Source organism: Pseudophryne corroboree, chromosome 4 (genome assembly GCF_028390025.1).
Source record: "Pseudophryne corroboree isolate aPseCor3 chromosome 4, aPseCor3.hap2, whole genome shotgun sequence".
Lineage (NCBI taxonomy): Eukaryota > Metazoa > Chordata > Amphibia > Anura > Myobatrachidae > Pseudophryne > Pseudophryne corroboree.
The window spans coordinates 110,138,630-110,162,356 of record NC_086447.1 but is presented as its reverse complement, the minus strand read 5'-3'; the positions used below and the strand labels follow the sequence as shown (position 1 = coordinate 110,162,356).

General features: G+C 47.3%; 1 protein-coding gene across 4 annotated transcripts in view; it reads left to right on the top strand.

The window, feature by feature from the left end:
- KCNS3 (potassium voltage-gated channel modifier subfamily S member 3) overlaps positions 1 to 23,727 on the top strand; it is a 196,071-nt gene that overhangs the window by 126,053 nt on the left and 46,291 nt on the right. The window contains exon 2 of one of the 4 annotated variants that reach the window (XM_063915342.1): positions 15,536 to 15,613. The exons of the other annotated variants lie outside the window; for them this stretch is intronic. The gene's annotated coding sequence lies outside the window, so the exon portion shown is untranslated. The remainder of the gene's footprint in view (positions 1 to 15,535; positions 15,614 to 23,727) is intronic. 4 annotated transcript variants of the gene reach the window in all.

Genomic DNA, 23,727 nt, shown 5'->3' with positions numbered 1-23,727 from the left:
TCGGCTCATTCAGCGTGCTAGAATGTGAATTTCGGCTCATTCAGCATGCTAGAATGTGAATTTCAGCTCATTTAGTGTGCTAGAATGTGAATTTCGGCTCATTCAGCGTACTAGAATGTGAATTTCTGCTCATACTATGTGCTATAATGTGAATTTCTGCTCATACCGTGAGCTATAATGTGAATTTCAGCACATTCATTGTGCTATAATGTGTATTTCGGCTCATTCGGTGTGCTATAATGTGAATTTCTGCTCATACCGTGTGCTATAATGTGCATTTCGGCTCCTACCGTGTGCTACAATGTGAAAGGAGCACCAGTACTAGATAGTATAAGGGATAAAACTACACTGAAGGACACGCCCCCTGTTGAGTGGCCATGCCCCCTTTTCCAGAGCGCGACGGCTGTCTCTCCTTCATAGTTGCATTACGGGGAGGAGGCGTGGCTATGGTCCCAGGATGTCCCAGCCTGGCCACGCCTCCTCCCAGTAATGCATCTGTGAAGGAGAGACAGCCGGCGGTGGCTAGGTCACAACTGAAGATAGGAGGACACAGCACCCTGCAGTAGCACACTGTTTTTAAAGGAGATGCTGCCCGCGTGGATCTGGAGGTAAGCGCTCATCCGCACAGCGGTGGGCGGCTAAAAAGGAAGAGGAGGCCGGCACCATAGGGGCGCCAAAATACTATTTTTCTACGCCCCCCCCAACCTAAAAACATTCCAGCGCCCCTGTGCACTACCACCTAGTAAGTATTTACTAGGGGCAACTTCCCTCCTCCTGGCCAGAGCCCTGGGGCTGCTTTGTGACATTTGTTTTCCTTGGGGCTCCTCCATTCCTTTTACAGGCCTGTCCAATCACCATGGATCAAAGTGTGAGGACAAATCACTAGTTACAATCAAGATAATAGTCTTTCTTGCAGATTTAGCGGAGTCCCAGGAAAAAACGGCTGCATGTAGCCTTAGTGCCGTGTTTAATGTGGGTGGTAGTCCGGCTTTATATATCGTCTTGTCACATTGAATCATTCTAACCATCATCATCATCATCATCATCATCATCATCATCATCATCATTATTGAAGTTTATCTATAAGGCTCTGCAATCCAGGCTGGCAAGGGCAGAATACAACTCAAAGCATGTGCAACGCCTACACATGGGGAATGAAATGAGTGTATGGGAATGGAGTGTGTTACACCTAGGGATGGCCATCGACCATCGATGATTTGAAATCATGGATGGTCTATGACCGATGTCAAATTCTTTTACAATCGATGGGGGAGAAGCAGATGGTTTCCCACCATTGATGGTTTAGTGGTACCTATTTTTTTTTTCCTTTCTCAAAATGTTAGGGCACGGAGCTCAGCCACGCCCCCTAACACCATTAAGCCACGCCCCGGGCTCTAATTGGCCCTCATTTCATTGTTTGGTAATGCAGGGGTGACCATCGATGTATCCCTTCCAGATGGTTTTAAACCATCAAGGTCTTCCATCAATGGTGACCATCAATGGATAAGCCACCTATGGTCATCCCTAGTTGCCCCTCAGAAGCTGGGGACAGGCCTGTGGGTGGCATCAGGTGATAAGATAGTCCTATGGGAATTGGAGGTGTATGTTTTAGACGTACCTTAGAGCTTGTTGTTCCTGCCTTTCCATCCTCCCTCCCTATTTTTTGTGGGATGTTTTGGTGGTTTCTGTGTTGCCAGTTTTCAGTGGGAAAGAACGGCAGGTTACAGTACCTGTTATTGGTGCAGATCTTGGTTGCATTTGATTGTAAGTTTTTAGGTGCATTCATCTTAGTTGACTGTTAATGTCTGCTGTACCACCCAGTCGGGGGCAGCATCATCACCCTACCGGTTGGGTAGTCTTGGTAGAAAGTTTGAATGGATGCCGTTTGTGGTTCTAGTGTAGTAGGACTGTTGCATGACGTGACCACTCCCCTTTCTCGTGGAGGCGTGACCATGTCCCACTGCTATCACTACTGCATCTTTATGCACATTGCACCTGTCGACTGACCATAGCCACTAGAGTCACGGCAACTGAGTCTTTAGACGCAGTCACTGTTACCGACACGCCCACCTGTGGTAGCTACCCCACCCCTCAGTTATGCAGTTTCATTCTGAGCCTCTATGCGGCAACAATCACGGTGCATGCCCGGCTGCATGCCCTCAGGAAAACTATCTATCGTCCAGTTGCACTCCGTGTCCTCATATGCGTCCTCCACAATATGAAATGAATATTGATTGTAAGATCCTCGGTAGAATCACTGAGGCAGCTCTGAGCTCAGTACTAAAATATCATCAGTTTCTGATTAAAAGGCTAGGTGTTAGCAATTATCTCAGATTGGCAAAGTTTGCGGAGCAGGGGGGAGAGGGGGCCTCAAATCGAATTGCATGGTGATGCAACCTGTCAGCAGAGATTAGTTGTGTTTTGTGATGATGCTGAGCTTTCTGCCAAGTATTGAATATTCCTGCATTGTCCGTCTACTGCTTCTGGACAGAATACTAATGACTTGTAGACTTTAAGAACAGTTCGAGACTAAAAAAAACCCAATAATTTTATTTCTGGGTAAGTCGATTAACATGATTAGTTTACTTTAGCATGTTAATATTATACTCACGTGACACACGGAGATCTATACCAAGAAATAAGAATAAAACCTCATATATAGTGGGGGTGAGCAGTGACGACACCTTTTCTCATCTCATTCTTTTATTGTTAGAACTAAGGGGGATATTTACTAAGCAGTGATAAGAGCGGAGAAGTGAGCCAGTGGAGAAATTGCCCCATCAGCCAATCAGCAGCTCTGTATCATTTTATAGTATGCAAATGATAGATGTTACTTCAGTGCTGATTGGTTGATGGGGCAACTTCTCCACTGGCTCACTTCTCCGCTCTTATCACTGCTTAGTAAATGCCCCCCTAATTCCATAATCAGAAATCAGTAAAATCAGAAATGAAGAAAATAAGCATCTGAAGACTTGTCCAGATGGGTAAGTAGCGAAAAGGTCCACAGTAACAATGCTGACATTTGTAATGTCAACACCACTCTGAAGACAGTTATGTTGACATTTATAAAATGTCGACAGGTAACGTGCCGACGTTCTCAGAATTGGTTGAGTCGCCATGTTCAAAATGTTGACCGATAATATGACAACATCCACAAAATCGACGTCCACATAATGTGGACCTGATAAAAAATCTCTACATTGTGAATGGTAATAATGTTGACCCATGCAATTAGTGTTAGCAACAATTAGGGTTAGCGATCAATTAGGGTTGAGGTTAAGGTTAGGCAGCAATTAGGGCTAGGTTTGTTTTAAGTTAAAATAGTACTGTGTCGGCGTTCTTAAAATGTTGACATTATGTTAGTGGTAACATTGTGTACGTTAACATGTCTTCTGTCGGAATGTCACCTGTTGACATATTGAATGACAACATTCTGTATGTCGACATATCATACACATAGGCGTTCGCAGAAGACGACACGGGGGTGCGCTCTGGGACTACCCCCCTCCGCCACAATATGGTCTACTCTCCCTTCCTCAGCCCCACCCATCCAGGACATAGACTGCTTACCTGGGTGACCCAAGTAAACAGTCTATGGGGGTCATTACGAGTTGATTGCTCGCTAGCAGTTTTTAGCAGCCGTGCAAACGCTATGCCGTCGCCCACTGCGGAGTGTATTTTAACTAGTGATGTGCACCGGAAATTTTTCGGGTTTTGTGTTTTGGTTTTGGATTCGGTTCCGCGGCATGTTTTGGATTCGGACGCGTTTTGCCAAAACCTCTCTGAAAATGTTTTGTCGGATTCGGGTGTGTTTTGGATTCGGGTGTTTTTTACAAAAAACCCTCAAAAACAGCTTAAATCATAGAATTTGGGGGTCATTTTGATCCCATAGTATTATTAACCTCAATAACCATAATTTCCACTCATTTTCAGTCTATTCTGAACACCTCACACCTCACAATATTATTTTTAGTCCTAAAATTTGCACCGAGGTCGCTGGATGGCTAAGCTAAGCGACACAAGTGGCCGACACAAACACCTGGCCCATCTAGGAGTGGCACTGCAGTGTCAGGCAGGATGGCACTTCAAAAAAATTGTCCCCAAACAGCACATGATGCAAAGAAAAAAAGAGGCGCACCAAGGTCGCTGTGTGACTAAGCTAAGCGACACAAGTGGCCGACACAAACACCTGGCCCATCTAGGAGTGGCACTGCAGTTTTCTAGCGAGAGGATGAGTGCTTCCATCCTCATGTGAATCTGAACCACTAGCCATGAACATAGGCCAAGGCCTCAGCCGTGCCTTGCCACTCCGTGTCGTAAATGGCATATTGGCAAGTTTACGCTTCTCATCAGACGCTTTCAATTTTGATTTTTGGGTCATTTTACTGAACTTTTGTTTTTTGGATTTTACATGCTCTCTACTATGACATTGGGCATCGGCCTTGGCAGACGACGTTGATGGCATTTCATCGTCTCGGCCATGACTAGTGGCAGCAGCTTCAGCACGAGGTGGAAGTGGATCTTGATCTTTCCCTATTTTAACTTCCACATTTTTGTTCTCCATTTTTTAATGTGTGGAATTATATGCCAGTATCAATAGCAATGGCCTACTACTATATATACTGCGCACAACTGAAATGCACCACAGGTATGGATGGATAGTATACTTGACGACACAGAGGTAGGTAGAGCAGTGGCCTTCCGTACCGTACTGCTATATATACTGGTGATCACTGTCAGCAAACTGCAAAACTAAAATGCACCACAGGTCTAGAATCTAGATGGATAGTATACATGACGACACAGAGGTAGGTAGAGCAGTGGCCTTCCGTACCGTACTGCTATATATACTGGTGGTCACTGTCAGCAAAACTCTGCACTGTACTCCTCCTATATAATTCTGCTGGTCCCCAGTCCCCACAATAGAGCAGTGTGAGCACAGATATATGCAGCACACTGAGCACAGATATGGAGTGTTTTTCAGGCAGACAACGTATACTGGTGGTGACTGGTCAGCATAACTCTGCACTGTACTCCTCCTATATAATATACTGGTCGTCCCCAGTCCCCACAATAAAGCAGTGTGAGCACAGATATATGCAGCACACTGAGCACAGATATGGAGTGTTTTTCAGGCAGACAACGTATACTGGTGGTCACTGTCAGCAAAACTCTGCACTGTACTCCTCCTATATAATACAGCTGCTCCCCAGTCCCCACAATTAAGCAGTGTAAGCACAGATATATGCAGCACACTGAGCACAGATATGGAGTGTTTTTCAGGCAGACAACGTATACTGGTGGTCACTGTCAGCAAAACTCTGCACTGTACTCCTCCTATATAATATACTGGTGGTCCCCAGTCCCCACAATAAAGCAGTGTGAGCACAGATATATGCAGCACACTGAGCACAGATATGGAGTGTTTTTCAGGCAGACAACGTATACTGGTGGATGGTGGTCACTGTCAGCAAAACCCTGCACTGTACTCCTCCTATATAATACAGCTGCTCCCCAGTCCCCACAATTAAGCAGTGTGAGCACAGATATATGCAGCACACTGAGCACAGATATGGAGTGTTTTTCAGGCAGACAACGTATACTGGTGGTCACTGTCAGCAAAACTCTGCACTGTACTCCTCCTATATAATACAGCTGCTCCCCAGTCCCCACAATTAAGGAATAAGCACAAATATTTTTGTATCAAGATTAATAAACGGAGAGGACGCCAGCCACGTCCTCTCCCTAACATTTCCAATGCACGAGTGAAAATGGCGACGCGCGGCTGCTTATATAGAGTCCGAATCTCGCGAGAATCCGACAGCGGGATGATGACGTTCGGACGCGCTCGGGTTAACCGAGCCATACGGGAGAATCCGAGTATGCCTCGGACCCATGTAAAATGGGTGAAGTTCGGGGGGGGGTCGGTTTCCGAGGAACCGAACCCGCTCATCACTAATTTTAACTTAGCAGAAGTGCGAACGCTTGTGCAGCCGAGCTCTGCAAAAACAGTTTGCAAACACTCCCTGAAAACGGTCAGTTGACACCCAGAAACGCCCCTTTCCTGTCAATCTTCTTGCGGCCGTCAGTGCGAATAAAAACTTTGCTAGAACCTGTGCACAACCACAAAGAGCTTTGTACCCGTACGTTGCGTGTGCGCATTGCGGGGCATACGCATGCGCATAAATGCCGTTTTTTCACCTGATCGCTGCGCTGCGAAAATCGGCAGCGAGCGATCAACTCGGAATGGCCCCCTATGTCCCAGAGCAAGGGGTGAGGAGGTAGTCTGTTACCTGGCGGAGGATGAAAGTCCCTGTGCGGCACCCCCGTGTCGGCTCCTGCGCATGCCTATGATTATACCCATCCCTGCAATAATATGTTCTATACGTTCAGGCAAATCTTACCAGTATGATAATGTAAGGTTTAGTTGTGCTATGGCCCTCATTCCGAGTTGTTCGCTCGCTAGCTGCTTTTAGCAGCACTGTAAACGCTAGGCCACCACCCTCTGGGAGTGTATCGTAGCTTAGCAGAACGAAAGGTTAGCAGAAGTGCTCGAAAATCTTTTCCTGCAGTTTCTGAGTAGCTCCACACCTACTCCTATGCGATCACGTCAGTCCGTTTAGTGCCTGCTTTGACGTCACAAACACGCCCTGCGTTCGGCCAGCCACTCCCCTGTTTCCCCAGCCACTCCTGCGTTTTAGCCTGACACGCCTGCGTTTTTTAGCGCACTCCCGGAAAACGCTCAGTTTCCGCCCAGAAACACCCACTTCCTGTCAATCACACACCGATCAGCAGAGCGACTGAAAAGCGTTGCTCGCCCTTTTGTAAAATTGCATAGTTTTGTGTGAAATTACTTGGCGCGTGCGCCCTGCGGCCCATACGCATGCGCAGAACAGCCGATTTTTAGCCTGATCGCTATGCTGCGAAAAACGGCAGCGAGCAATCAACTCGGAATGACCCCCTATATCTGCATTACCCTAATATCCCGGTTTCTCATCTCTGCACAGATGCCAGCTATAGACATATTGGCCCTCATTCCGAGTTGTTCGCTTGCTAGCCGCTTTTCGCAGCAGTACACACGCTAAGCCGCCGCCCTCTGGGAGTGTATCTTAGCTTAGCAGAATTGCGAACGAAAGATTTGCAATATTGCGAAAAGATTTTTCTGTGCAGTTTCTGAGTAGCTCGAGACTTACTCTTCCAGTGCGATCAGTTCAGTGCTTGTCGTTCCTGGTTTGACGTCACAAACACACCCAGCGTTCGCCCAGACACTCCCCCGTTTCTTCAGCCACTCCCGCGTTTTTCCCAGAAACGGTAGCGTTTTTTCACACACACCCATAAAACGTCCAGTTTCCGCCCAGAAACACCCACTTCCTGTCAATCACACTCCGATCACCAGAACGAAGAAAAAACCTCGTAATGCCGTGAGTAAAATAACAAACTTCTTAGCAAATTTACTTGGCGCAGTCACAGTGCGAACATTGCGCATGCGCAATTAGAGGAAAATCGCTGCGATGCGAAGAAAATTACTGAGCGAACAACTCGGAATGAGGGCCCTTGTGAGAAAGAACTCTGGCTCCATTGCGGGACAGTAGTCAGAATGCTAGAGATACAATCATGATACTCATGTTTCTCATGTAGTAGTGCTGCAGTCTGTGCTTCTTCTGTGCACAGGCAGCCTTATAAATAACCATTGTTATTTTTACATCGCTTTCAGTGTTTTGCCAGATTCACGGAGTGAAAAAAAAATATTCTCATGACTGTCTGTGACATTTGGATTGCGTCTCACTGGGAATTCTCTCCTCCTGCTTCTAGCTGGAGAAACAGTTGTACAGAGTTGTAAGCATAGCAGATTAAAATGTCATTTCAAAACATTCGGTTGCTCAGTATTCATTTTGCTGGTATTGTTGATTGATGTTTATTTATGAGGTTTTCCTGTTTTCTGTGTTTTAGCGCAGTTTGAATGTTTGTGTATAAAGAAGCGAACGTATGCTTACTGTAAAACAACATGCACCAGTCTTGGGGTTCAGAACTCTAAGGTGTCTATAGTAGAAGGAAGACCTTTTTAATCCAGAAAAAAAAAGTGTTTTTGTTAGAGATAGATTCTTTCCCTATTTACCAAGCCCCGGTGACGGCAAAAGCTATTTGTGGGCAGGAACGGATCTAGACTTTTCTTTTAGGGAGGGGGGGAGGGGCGTTTGCTGTTTAATCTTGACTCCTCCTCTCTCTAGTCACAACTCCTCCCATCTGCAATCCTAACTCCTCCTCTCTCAATTCCTGAAAAACTGAACTTTTTGAGTGAGACTGAGCTAGTGCTTTGTGATTGTTCTATGTACATGTGACTGTGCTGTGGGGTAATTGTATTTATTAGCCCTAGTACCCACACACCTGCAAGTGAGGGGCATATGCTCTGTAACCCTTGCTCTCCTGGCTCCTCTGTGCTGCTGTGGTATAGGCTGCAGCAAAGCGTTTTGCCTCAGGCTCTCCCTGGAGAGTTCTCTTCAGCTCAAAAGTGGGCGTGGCTATGACTGTGTTAGGGGGGGGGGGGGGTCGCCCCCTTCGCAACCCCTTAAATCCGGCCCTGTTTGTGGGTATTGGTGGCAATAGCCCTTGCCTCATACTCCGGGATGGTGCAGCCAGGTCAGCTCAGCTGGGAGGTGTATCGCGGGAAAGTTGGCAGGTCGATAGATGTGATGATGCGATTGCACCATCGTGGCCCCGCCCCTCGAACACCATACCGCGATTTTTGGCATTGTGAATCGGGGCAGGTCCTCGACATGATCCAATAATTTTTGGGAGCCTCTCTGACGTTCATGTATGTTTTGCCAGTGATACTTTGTAATAACTTTATTTGAGACGGGGTCTATTTACTAAGCCTTGGAAGGAGATACAGTAAACGGAGATAAAGTACCAGCCAATCAGTTCCTAACTGTCATTTTTCAAACCCAGCCTGTGACATGGCAGTTAGGAGGTGATTGGCTGATGCTTTATTTCCAGCCAAGGCTTAGTAAATAGACCCCTAACAATGTCAATGAATAGTGTTTATTTTATCAACAATATTGATCAGAGAGTGGCTTAAATCCCACTGTATGTATCCGGATGATAGGCCGACATGGATTAGGTTGACAGTCAATAGGTCTACCACTATTGGTCGACACTGACATGGTCGACATATGCAAAAATGTTGACCCGTTAAAATGGTCGACAGGGGACAGGTCGACGTGACTTTTTAAAATATATATATTTTTTTTAGTTTTTCATATTTTACCATCCCTGTGTACTACTATTGGGAATAGTAGTCTGTGCTGAGCGCAGCGGGGCACCTTGCGCGCAGCATGGCGAACGAAGTGAGCCATGCGAGGGGACACGGGACACTAATTGGGGTTCCGGGTCATGTTATGCAAAAAATGGCACCAAAAAACGTTTTCAAACGTCACGTCGCCCTTTTCATGTGTCAACAATTTTAATGTGTCAACTATTTCCCCGGTGTCGACCATGTCAGTGTCGACCAATAGTGGTCGACCTACTGACTATCGACCTACTAAAGGTCGACCCATTTATCCATAACCCTTTATCTACTGCAAGCGTTTTGCATAATACTGCAGTAAAATACCATATTCCGCCTGTCATTTTGGACATAATTGTATGGTTGTGGTTGGGTGGTTGGAAGAGTATGCGAAGAAACAAATACCTGAATGATCAGATACTGTATATATAATAATACAATTATTATTATTATTATTATTAGAACCACTCTTCATTACACACATTCATTTTATATTCTTAATATAAATAACAATGCAAAATACAATGTGGTACTTAACTGCACTCGAACCCCTACTGAAAATGTCTTGATTTGCTAGTGGTGGCCTGTAATAATCCTGTGAACCCTATATCGTCCTTTTTCAAAAAGCAAAGTTCATACAGTTCTTTTAGCCTCTGTGGGTCAAGGTGCCCTTTTGGAGTAAACGTAGGATATCTGTGTACTGTCCTTAATCCTGGAGATGCTAAAATCAATGAGTCCTTAAATTCTTAATACAAGTGACAGAGACCGGCGTCCCGTATCTCTGTGGGCGGTCTAGTGGATAACTGAGTTCTTACCGTTGCGGCCCTGTTCGTGAGGAGTCCGGGTGCGGGTATGAACTTTGCTTTTTGAAAAAGGACGATATAGGGTTCATATAAGGAGGCACAGCCTTATTTCATTGGCATATAATAAATGAGTTGTTATTCCAATACATTCAATTATCTGACCTTTATTGACAAAAGCACACAGGATTATTACAGGCCACCACTAGCAAATCAAGACATTTTCAGTAGGGGTTCGAGCGCAGTTAGGTACCACATTGTATTTTGCATTGTGTATCTTTATTTATAGCTTGCTCCAATAGGGTTGGACACCCTTTTAACTTGCAGCACACCCCGACCCACGGGCACTTAGCACCCCAGTGCGCAGATTACCAACTCCTATTTAATATTCTTACACAATTAATGTATTGATGATGGCGGGAGCTGATTTATATATTTACCTGTCTTCTGTGCCGGTTATTTACCTTCTTTGTAATACTGTAACATTGTAACATATATACTCTCCTGAGGAAGTCCAAGTGACGCCATTGGCTTTGCATCAGGACGAAACGTTTTGGGTTGCTGTGGGATTGGCCAATCTCTTCCGATTATTGAGATAACCCTAATATATGTTTATTATTGCACATTTGTTTCCTACTTTCATGGATTGTTTTATATGTCAATGGGATTACACTATGGGCCTAATTCATATTTGTGGGCAAACCCAATTGTTTACGTACAACAGATGTTTGGGGATTCATTCTGCACATATGCCGTACGGATCTTGCAACATTGCTTGCAGCCCCCTGTCAGCCGCAGCATGATTGACATGCATTTGGGGGGAGGCACCTGATACCGTTCTTCAGACCGATGGTTGTGATGGTCGCAATGGTGATCCGTCCTCAGATCTCACTAGTTCTAACAAGAAGCGTCTACCTCCTATAGACACCTCCTTTACATTGTACTGACACTAAACTGCACAGTAACTTCCTTGCAGCTGTGCAATTCCTTACAATCATGAATTAGGGGTACGGTCATTAGGTTGACAGCACTTAGGTCGACAGTCATTAGGTCGACCAATATTGGTCGGCATGCATTAGGTCGACATGGACAATAGGTCAACATGTACTAGGTCGACATGGAAAAAGGTCGACATGCGTTTTTCACATTTTTTGAACTTTTTCATACTTTACAATCGACGTGGACTACAATTGGGAACAGTAACCTGCCCGAAACATGATGAGTGAAGCGAGCCATGCGAGGGGACACGGTGCACTAATTGGGGTTCCCCGTCACTTTACGAAGAAAACGACACCAAAAACTGTAAAAAAAACTCATATCGACCTTTTGCCATGTCGACCTAGTACATGTCGACGTATTGACCAGGTCGACCTAGTGACCATATCGACCTAATGACTGTCGACCTAAGTGTGGTCGACCTAATGACCCATACCCCATGAATTAGACCCTATGGGCCTAATTCAGACCTGATCGCAGCAGCAAATTTGATAGCTAATGGGCAAACCATGGTGGTCATTCCGAGTTGTTCGCTCGTTGCCGATTTTCGCTATATTGCGATTAGTCGCTTAATGCGCAAGGTTTGCAGAGCGCATGCGCTTAGTTATTTTACACAAAAGTTAGGTATTTTGCTCACGGCATAACGAGGAATTTTCATCGTTCTGGTGATCGTACTGTGATTGACAGGAAGTGGGTGTTTCTGGGCGGAAACTGGCCGTTTTCTGGGAGTGTGCGAAAAAACGCTGGCGTTTCTGGGAAAAACGCGGGAGTGTCTGAAGAAACGGGGGAGTGTCTGGGTGAACGCTGGGTGTGTTTGTGACGTCAAACCAGGAACGAAACTGACTGAACTGATCGCAATGGCTGAGTAAGTCTGGAGCTACTCAGAAACTGCTAAGAAATTTCTGGCCCTCATTCCGAGTTGTTCGCTCGCAAGGCGAATGTAGCAGAGTTACACACGCTAAGCCGCCGCCTACTGGGAGTGAATCTTAGCTTCTTAAAATTGCGACCGACGTACGCGCAATATTGCGATTACAAACGAGTTAGCAGTTTCAGAGTAGCTCCAGACTTACTCTGCCTGTGCGATCATTTCAGTGCTTGTCGTTCCTGGTTGACGTCACAAACACACCCAGCGTTCGCCCAGGCACTCCCACCGTTTCTCCGGCCACTCCTGCGTTTTTTCCGGAAACGGTAGCGTTTTCAGCCACACGCCCCTGAAACGCCGTGTTTCCGCCCAGTAACACCCATTTCCTGTCAATCACATTACGATCGCCGGAGCGAAGAAAAAGCCGTGAGTAAACTTACTTTCTTCATAGTAAAGTTACTTGGCGCAGTCGCAGTGCGAACATTGCGCATGCGTACTAAGCGGATTTTCACTGCGATGCGATGAAAAATACCGAGCGAACAACTCGGAATGAGGGCCTCTATTCGCAATTGTGCTAATCTTTCGTTCGCAATTCTGCTAAGCTAAGATACACTCCCAGAGGGCGGCGGCTTAGCGTGTGCAATGCTGCTAAAAGCAGCTAGCGAGCGAACAACTCGGAATGAGGGCCCATGTGCACTGCAGGGGAGGCAGATGTAACATGTGCAGAGAGAGTTAGATTTGGGTGAGTTATATTGTTTCTGTGCAGGGTAAATACTGGCTGCTTTATTTTTGCACTGCAATTTAGATTTCAGTTTGAACACACCCCACCCAAATATAACTCTCTCTGCACATGTTACATCCAGGGCAGTCGAGAGCCAGGATGGGCCCAGGTACTTTTCAAGGGGTGTGGCCTAATCACAGTAGGTATGGTCATGTACCCTTAGAAAAAAATACTGAAAAAAATGAATTTTAAGCACCTCTATTGCCACACTGCAGCCCAGCACACAGCGGCGTGTGATGGGATGAGGAAAAGAGCTGTAGCTGCCGCTGCTAGGTAAGGGGGGGGGGGTGGCCTGGGCCCCTACTGGACCCTCATTGGGCCCCTCCATCAGACCTGGGCCGGGTAATTTGTACCCTCTCCCCCCTCTCTCGGCACCACTGGTTACATCTGCCCCACCTGCAGTGCACATGGTTTTGCCCAATGGAGAAAAATGTTGCTGCTGCGATCAGGTCTGAATTAGGCCCTATGTCTTTTTACAGCTTGTCTTTGAGCTCCATTAAAGAAGATTATGCATATTGAAAGCCATCAATGAAATTGTTTTAAGTTACCAGATAAGCTTTATGATCATTTTGGTACGGGGCCACTTCATTGTCTCTATTCAGGGCTATTTCTAGACAATATGTCTCCCAGTGCAAACAGGAAAAATGCCCCCCCCCCCCCCAGTAAAAATGCATCACACCAACAAACATTTGCACACGTCGTAGGAGCATGTGCGACAAAAAATGGTGTGACCTCACTACACGGTGCCTGGCCATGCAAGAAAAGACTTCCTTACCCCCAGTGCCCTCTCCCTTTCTTTCAACATGGAGAGCATAATATACGAATAACCCTCACCTGGCTGCTGCCTTCAGTTCCGTACCACACGCACAGTATCAGTGACATCTGGCATGGCAGCAGGCACTTTCTTATGGAGACAGTCAGATAGTGGCACTGGCAGACTGTCACACTCACTGCGAAGGCAGCCCTGCAGCAGACTAGTGGTGTAATAGCCTGTTACTGTACTTGGAGCCAGAAGCAGTCTGTGACTGACCTGAAGACTGAGTCACTGAGGTGACTCTCACAGTGCTGCCGCGGGCGCCTGCCTTTTTCTTCCCCTAATTTAAGGGTCTCTCTGCAGTCCCTGGTCCCTATGCACCTCCTCACTACGCTCTAAGATGGCGCCCGCTCCTCCACGGCATGCCCGCTGGCCATAACAACAGCTCTGGCTCCATAACATGGCGCAGCCGCGTCATTCCGAGTAACTCCGCTCAGTGGGCCTAATTCAGACCTGATCGTAGATGTGCTAAATTTAGCACATCTACGATCAGTTTCAGACATGCGGGGGGATGCCCAGCACAGGGCTAGTCACCCCGCATGTCTGGCTCTGCCCCTCCCCCGCACAGGTACAAAAGCATCACACGGCGGCAATGCTTTTGTACCTGAGGAGTAGCTCCCAGCCAGTGCAGCTCCTGCTTGCTGGCAGGGAGCTACTCGTCGCTTCCTGGGTCGCATCGGCTGCATGTGACGTCACGCAGCCGCCGTGGCCCACCCCCCGCACGGTCCGGGCACGCCTGTGTTGCCCAGACCGCGCCCCCCAAACAGCGGCCAAACGCCGCCGGCCCGCCCCCTCCCGCCCAGCAAACGCCTCTGCCTGTCAAGCAGGCAGAGGCGATCGCTGGGCAGAGATGCCGATCGCATCTCTGGCATGCGCCGGCGAACTGCGGCGCCGGCGCAGTTCAGACCTGATCGGCCACTGTCCGAAAACGCACAGCAGTGATCAGGTCTGGTTTAGGCTCAGTGAGCAGAGTACTGGGCAGGGATGGGAGGAAAATCCGGACGCAGGCATCAAACAGCAGGGGTCGTGGGCGCCCTGTGCAATTTTACTGGCCGCCTGCTGGCAGGAACGTCCCAGTCTCTATTACATGTTGGTACATATTGATACACTATTGCACTTCCAGGCACTTTTTAAAAAATTTGGTTTTATCTTTTTCAGATTTTGGATGTGGGGTGATTCATACAAGGTTGCTGCCATCCTGTAATGAGCATACGAATAGGCACTGGATTTTTGCAATATATTAGGGTGATATCGAGTTTATGCTGTATATACTTTGTTTTTCTTTATGGGTCCAGATTTAAGTGGTTTACCTGGAATGTAGTAAAAAAAAAGGGTTACAGAAGTCAGGAACTGGCTTTATTCCAAACACTAGTGCCACATATTGCTCTGCCTCCGTAGAGATGTACCTGTAGCACACACCTGCCCAGGAGTGTTCAGTAATTATAATGTGTATAGTCTCTGACACATGGTGTACTGGGGATTATTCAGGTTTGTTCAGGTTAGCAAACCAAAAGAGCAACAAACTAATGGGCAAAACCATGTTGCACTGCAGGTGGGGCAGATGTAACATGTGCAGAGAGAGTTAGATTTGGGTGGGATATATTGTTTCTGTGCAGGGTAAATACTGACTGCTTTATTTTTACACTTCAATTTTGATATCAGTTTGAACACACCCCACCCAAATCTAACTCTCTCTGCACATGTTACATCTCCCCCACCTGCAGTTTTACATGGTTTTGCCTGTTCGTGTGCTTTTTTGGTTTGCTGACAAACCTGAATAAGGCCCTGTGTATGCTTCTATTAAGGGATCCTTATTGCTGTGACCTGTGGTGTAATTATGACTCCTTCAGAACTGTCCAGAAAGTGATGGTATAAATAATTCTCTTTGAATGTATTGTGCAAAAAGAAGGGATGGATTACTGTAAGAGGGGTGTGCAATAACTTTCCGGATGCAAAGAAAGTACTATATTTACAAAGTGAACATTATATTTTTTTTTAGCTTATTCTCAAGAGGAGTCTATGCAAAATTTCATGCACTTGAAACACTTAGTGAAGCAGCTGAACCAGTCCGAAGCAGGTATGTTTTTTACATGTTGGATGAAGGCCTCCACTGCAGCTTCCGGTGACTCAAAAAATTAATCCCACACATCTTTCCTGGACTTGTGGGCAGGTGCATTGTCGTGATGGAGAAGAGCGCCACGAGCGCGATTTCTTGGACTGCACCTCAAAAATGGCTTTAAGCACTTGCGGTAGGCACTGGTTGACGTAACAGTGCCAAGTGATGGTGTGCTGCTGCATGAGTGTTATGGTAGTTACATGACCAGTCTTGGCCACAGAAACAGCCACCATCTGCTTGGCCACGCTGCACTAACATTGGAACTTCTGTGGCAATGCACTTCCAACTGAGGTCCGCTGGTCTCTGGGTTGAAACTGTAGATACAGGATTCATAGCCACTAATGATCTCTCTGACAGTGTTTGAGTGACCGCCATCAAACCTGGCCAGCACATTGCGGCACCAAGTCACCCAAGCCGCCTTCTGCTCGTGAGTCAGCTGATGGGGCACCCAACCTGCAGAAATCTTCCTCAGGCCAAGCTTGTCATGGAGTATCAAGTGGATGGATCCCGATGAGATCCCTATCTCCTTCTCTGACAGGACCACGGTCACCCTGGCATCAACCTCAACTATGGCCCACAGAGTAGCAATGTTGTCTTCAGTGATGGGGGACACAGGTCTTCCGCAGCGTTCCTAATCTTCCAGGGACCGCCTGGAACAGTGGCTCGGGATGGTGCTTCCTCCCCAAAACCAGCTGCAGTCAGTCAAAACCGTCATGCTGTTGCAGACCACTCTGTAGTCTTAGAAGATCATGGCCCTCCAGTGGCCCATGTTGAGTTTCATAACAAGTTTGTGAAGGAAGGGAACATGCTGACTTCTTTGGTGTGCAGTGCTGCTTATATACTGTTCTGTGCCCTGACATTTCACAAGAACTTTAGTCAGAGATTACAGTTTACATTCAGACAGTCAGATTGTCTACTCTACCTATGTATTGCACATCCGGAAACTTATTTCACACTCCTCTTACCAGCAACTACACTATAGTGATTGAGTATATATCAGTGGATCTCTAATTCGGACCTTGGGTCCCCAAACAGTTCATGTTTTCAAGGTCACCCATAGATATTTAAAAATGTGACAGTTGGACATACACCTGTGCACTGGAAAACGTGAACTCTTTGGGATACTTAGGACCAAGGGTGGCTGCAGGTCAGTTCAAATTTCAAATAAAGGAGCCACACCAACTGCCAGTGAGTCAGTTTAAAATGGCAGTTGGTGTGCCTCCCCTATTTGAAATTTGAATTGACCTGCAGCCCAACCTCTGGAGCCTCCACTGCTTAGGACCGTGTTTGAAAACCACTGCTCTATATAAATCAATCAAAGGGGCAGAAGCACACTTGGAAATGTTGAAAGAGGAGTGTGCTACTGCATAGACTCCATGTTGCTTCTACTCCAGGGAAACTTCATTCCTATACCAAGATGGCCACCACGGCTACTGCTGAGCATGCGCGGAACCATCTTGTCACTGTGAGTGTTGATCCTGCCCTTAAAAGTACCATCCGAGGCAGGATGACAGTACCAGGTGATGCAAGCCTTCTAGAGTACACTACATAGGTTACAGTGGGCAGAATGACAGTACCTGACGAGGCAGCCATCTAGGGTGCACTACATAGGTTACAGTGGGCAGGATGACAGTACCAGGCGATGCAGCCTTCTAGGGTACACTACATAGGTTACAGTGTGCAGGATGACAGTACTTGACGAGGCAGCCATGTATGGTGCACTACATAGGCTACAGTATGCAGGGTGACAGTACCAGGCAATGCAGCCTTCTAGGGTGCACTACATAGGTTACAGTGGGCAGTGTGACAGTACCAGGCGATGCAGCCTTCTAGGGTACACTACATAGGTTACAGTGGGCAGTGTGACAGTACCTGACGAGGCAGCCTTCTAGGGTGCACTACATACGTTAAAGCGGACAGGGTGACAGTACCATGCTATGCAGCCTTCTAGGGTACACTACATAGGTTACAGTGGGCAGGGTGACAGTACCTGACGAGGCAGCCATCTAGGCTGCACTACATAGGTTACAGTGGGCAGGGTAACAGTATCAGGCGATGCAGCCTTCTAGGGTGCACTACATACGTTAAAGCGGGCAGGGTGACAGTACCATGCGATGCAGCGTTCTAGGGTACACTACATAGGTTACGGTGGGCAGGGTGAGAGTACAAGGTGATGCAGCCTTCTAGGGAACACTACATAGGATACAGTGGGCAGGGTGACAGTATCATGCGATGCAGCCTTCTAGGGTACACTACATAGGTTACAGTGGGCAGGGTGAAAGTACCAGGCGATGCAGCCTTCTAGGGTACACTACATAGGTTACAGTGGGCAGGGTGACCGTACCTGACGAGCTAGCCATCTAGGCTGCACTACATAGGTTACAGTGGGCAGGGTGACAGTACCAGGCGATGCAGCCTTCTAGGGTACACTACATAGGTTACAGTGGGCAGGGTGACCGTACCTGACGAGCTAGCCATCTAGGCTGCACTACATAGGTTACAGTGGGCAGGGTGACAGTACCAGGCGATGCAGCCTTCTAGGGTACACTACATAGGTTACAGTGGGCAGGGTGAAAGTACCAGGCGATGCAGCCTTCTAGGGTACACTACATAGGTTACAGTGGGCAGGATGAAAGTACCAGGCGATGCAGCCTTCTAGGGTACACTACATAGGTTACAGTGGGCAGGGTGACAGTACCAGGCGATGCAGCCTTCTAGGGTACACTACATAGGTTACAGCAGGCAGGGTGAGCGATTCCCAGAAGGGTATCGTGCAGTGAGGAGTTACATAGAAAGAAAGGTGAGACCATAGATGACAGAATCAGCATAGGAGAAGCAAAAACACAACAGAGTTTAAACAGAAAGAAATGATCATTCTAGATGTTGCAATGGCACATGGAGCATGCAGAATATTATTATGGGTACAACACAAAGTGGGCAGCATATGAAAGTTTGTGGATGTAGAGGGTAATAGCCATGGGAGCAAATATCGGGAGGGAGGGATAAAAACTTTCAAAATAAAGTAAAATAATATGGCCTGCTACAGAAAAAGCTGCCAGTCTGATTGTAAAAGTCTCCACAGCCTTTACTACCAGATGCAGAAAGTGCCGCGCTCCTCCCTGCGTAGAGGGGGTGACTGGGCTTAGTGTCTGGGTAGGTGAAACGCTGTAGCTGGGAAGTTATCAAGTAGGGGGGTGCATCCAACAACCTGCCTAGCTGAGCTTTCCTCCTGGCACAGCCACAGGAGCTGGCAACAGATGCAGGAGGGGAAGCGTGCAGGCTGCAAGATGGCGGGCGCAATCTGGTCCTGGTGTTTCCCACCCCATGATTTCCCCACTTACCTGGATTCTGGGTTCATGACTGGATTCTGGGGTCATCGCTCGGAGGTACCAGGTCCCCATGGTGGGTGAGGGGAAGTGGCAGGGCCCTGTTGGGTGCAGAGGTTCATTCGATTTCACACTGTATATGACAGCAGTGTTCTTCTGTTGCTTCAGCCATGCCAAATAGCCCCTCTCAACAGACAATTTTTTCCTTCAAAACTGTTCATTACATTATTATTTTATTACATTTTTATTTGAAGATAGTTTTAAATTTTTTTTTTTCAATATTATGTTATGCACACCTGCAGAACAGATCTCCTCGTCAACAACTGGGGGACACAGTGGGGCGGTGCGTTTGTATGTGATCTGACCATGTCAGCTAAGTGGTTAAGCCACCAGATGATGTGCAACTCGCCTGTGGTGAAGGTATAATGTCATCATTCAGTGTTTGACACTGTGTGTTTAAGGTAGGTCTATCTCTGACCCAATGTAAAGCGAATCCTAATGCTAACCCTAACTCTAACCCCACTAAGTGGGCTATATATCTCAACTAATTATTCAATTGTCTGCTCCTATTGAATGAAACACGAGGCTCAAATCATGGCCCTCATTCCGAGTTGTTCGCTCGGTATTTTTCATCGCATCGCAGTGAAAATCCGCTTAGTACGCATGCGCAATGTTCGCACTGCGACTGCGCCAAGTAACTTTACTATGATGAAAGTAATTTTACTCACGGCTTTTTCTTCGCTCCGGCGATCGTAATGTGATTGACAGGAAATGGGTGTTACTGGGCGGAAACACGGCGTTTCAGGGGCGTGTGGCTGAAAACGCTACCGTTTCCGGAAAAAACGCAGGAGTGGCCGGGGAAACGGTGGGAGTGCCTGGGCGAACGCTGGGTGTGTTTGTGACGTCAACCAGGAACGACAAGCACTGAAATGATCGCACAGGCAGAGTAAGTCTGGAGCTACTCTGAAACTGCTAAGTAGTTAGTAATCGCAATATTGCGAATACATCGGTCGCAATTTTAAGAAGCTAAGATTCACTCCCAGTAGGCGGCGGCTTAGCGTGTGTAACTCTGCTAAATTCGCCTTGCGACCGATCAACTCGGAATGAGGGCCCATATATAATACAAAGCTAACGCTGCTCCTCACCTCTATGGGGGAAATTCAAGTGTGTTGCGCACCGAAGGCCAGTAGATGGCGCCTGACGGAGCAATTCCAGTGTTGCTCTGTTCAGGCGTGCACAACCACCGTAACTGACATTACTGCGATGTTGTTCTGTCCTTTTGACGGGCTGGTAAGTAGTGTACTAATAAATGGGTATGGGTCGTTGAATAGACACAACTTAGGTCGACCATTGAAGGTCGACATGGACAATAGGTCGACATGGCCATTATGTTGACATGTACTAGGTCGACAGGTCAAATGGTCGACATTAAGTTTTTGACTGTTTTTGGTGTCGTTTTCTCCGTAAAGTGACGGGGAACTCAAATTAGTGGACTGTGTCCCCTCGCATGGCTTGCTTCGCTCGCTGTGCTTCAGGCAAGGTGCCTTGATATGCTACCGCTTCGCTCGGCACATGTTACCGTTCCAATCGTAGTCCAGGTGGATTGCTAAGTATGAAAAAAAAATCCAAAAAATTAATAAAAATGTGAAAAACTCATGTCGACCTTTTGACCTGTTGACCTAACGGCCATGTCGACCTAATGCATGGTGACCTAATGGCATTGTCGACCTTCAGTGGTCGACCTAAGGGCCGTAACCCTAATAAATGACAATGCACTAATAAAACACATAAAATACACTGATAGTAACACATATAATACCAGCATGGTGCTGGGTACTTTTACTAGATGAGGACAAAAGACGTTGTGGCTCCTCTACTAATTACAGTTAATGGCAAGGATTATTAGCTACTTCATAGTGTCTGTGCCAGTAGAGTGTAAGCTTGCGAGCAGGACCCTCTTACCTCTTTGTCTGTTATTACCCAGTCTTGTTTTATTACTGTTTTGTACCCAATTGTAAAGTGCCATGGAATATGCTGGTATCCAAGAAAAAAAGAAATAGAAAAGGTTTAGTAAAATAAGTTCCTCTAATTCTGTTCTGTTTCCATCACTTTTTGTTTGTATTGAAAACTGAGAGTTAGAAGGTTACTAATAATTATGGCCCTCATTCCGAGTTGTTCGCTCGCTAGCTGCTTTCAGCAGCATTGCACACGCTAAGCCGCCGCCTACTGGGAGTGAATCTTAGCTTAGCAGAATTGCGAACGAAAGATTCTCAAAATTGCGAATAGAAATTTCTTAGCAGTTTCTGAGTAGCTCGACACCTACTCTGCCACTGCGATCAGTTCAGTCAGTTTCGTTCCTGGTTTGACGTCACAAACACACCCAGCGTTCGCCCAGACACTCCCCCGTTTCTCCAGCCACTCCCGCGTTTTTCCCAGAAACGGCAGCGTTTTTTTACACACTCCCATAAAACGGCCAGTTTCCGCCCAGAAACACCCACTTCCTGTCAATCACACTCCGATCACCAGAACGAAGAAAAAACCTTGTAGTGTCGTGAGTAAAATACCTAACTGCATAGCAAATTTACTTGACACAGCCGCAGTGCGAACATTGCGCATGCGCAGTTAGTGGAAAATCGCACCGATGCGAAGGAAAATAACGAGCGACCAACTCGGAATGAGGGCCTATGTTTGTCTGTTAACCGCACCATTGGAAATAATCCCTATGTGAGCATTCCTTCCTTGTTTTAATTGTCCATCTGGCACCCGATGCCAGGAGTTTATTTTTTGTTGAATGGAGTGAAATGTAGCTGAATATCTCACCTCTAGAGAATTGTGTATAAGGGTATGGAGATGGTATCCCGGCTGACGGGATACCGGCTGCTAGGATCCCGACAGTGGCATCCTGCCAGCCATGATACTGGCAGTGAGCACAGCAATTCCCCTTTGCGGGCTCACTGTGCTCGCCACGCTTTGGGCCCGGTGGCGAACTTTGCTCCACGGGCTCTATTCTCCCTCAGGTGGTGGCGTGGACCCGAGTGGGATCACCAGGAAGCAGCCGGTATTCCGACCGCCGGCATTTTACCGGCTGTAGGGATTCTAACGTTGGGATCCTGAACTCTGGGATTCCGACAGCCAGTATATTAATTACATCCCGTGTATAAGTATACAGGGGCGTATCTACCCATTGGCCAGGAAGGCACTCGCCAGGGGGGCCAGGCAAGGAGGGGACACTTGGGGTAGAATCCAGTAGTACTGTCAGACATTGCGACTGTCTGTTAGTGCCGGAGCCAGTGTCAGGCGGCAGCGCACCGCACTTCATTTGTAAGCAGACTCAACATAAACAAACAGCTCCCAGCAGCCCTTGTTGCCGGGAGCTGTAGTTTATTTTGAGTCTGATTGATCACTAGTGCAGTGCTGTGCCGCTGGACACCGGCGCCGGCAGTAACAGACAGTCACAAGGTACAATCCGGATTAAGTGAGGGGAGGGGTGGCACAAGACTGCACTGCTTGGCATTGGCCTTCGGAAAGTGGATGGAGTGGAAGCAGGGGGGCGGAGCTACACGGCACTCAGTCAGTGCCAGGCAACCCAGCAGCATGGAGGAGAGGGGGAGAGAATAAGGAGCTACTAAAGTGCATGCATTGAGTGTACCCTGTCTGTGAAGTGAGGGGGTAAACACTATATAGTCTGTCTGTATGTGTTTCTGTGACTGCATTTATGTATGTGACTATATGTGTATGTATGTTTGTGTGTGTATAAGTAACTACTGTATTTATGTGTGACTATGTATGTATGTATGTGACTGTATATATGTATGCATGTGTGTAACTATTTGTATATACTGCATGTGTGACTATACTGTATATCATATGTACTGTATGTGTTTTGTGTGGGACAGTATGTATGTAAGTGTATATGTGTGTGCCTATGGGGCAGTGGGGGTTATTCGGTAAGGAATGCAGATTCTGCTAAACAGCAGAATCTGCAATCCTTTCTATTGCATGCTGGGGGATGCTCATCCATTAAAGGGCAAGACCGTCCAGCATGCTGAATGGCCTGCTCACCGACTGCGTCCGCAATTTAATTGTGGTTGCAGTAACTGTGGAAGACCCCCTGCAGCTGCAGCTAGGCTGCGTATGCAGGTGGTCCGCCACCGTTTCTCTGACGTCCTAGTGGATGCTGGGAACTCCGTAAGGACCATGGGGAATAGACGGGCTCCGCAGGAGACTGGGCACTCTAAAAGAAAGATTAGGTACTATCTGGTGTGCACTGGCTCCTCCCTCTATGCCCCTCCTCCAGACCTCAGTTAGATTTCTGTGCCCGGCCGAGCTGGATGCACACTAGGGGCTCTCCTGAGCTCCTAGAAAGAAAGTATATGTTAGGTTTTTTATTTTACAGTGAGACCTGCTGGCAACAGGCTCACTGCAACGAGGGACTAAGGGGAGAAGAAGCGAACCTACCTGCTTGCAGCTAGCTTGGGCTTCTTAGGCTACTGGACACCATTAGCTCCAGAGGGATCGACCGCAGGACCCGTCCTTGGTGTTCGTTCCCGGAGCCGCGCCGCCGTCCCCCTTACAGAGCCAGAAGCATGAAGATGGTCCGGAAAATCGGCAGCAGAAGACTTCAGTCTTCACCAAGGTAGCGCACAGCACTGCAGCTGTGCGCCATTGCTCCTCATACACACTTCACACTCCGGTCACTGAGGGTGCAGGGCGCTGGGGGGGGGCGCCCTGAGCAGCAATAAAAACACC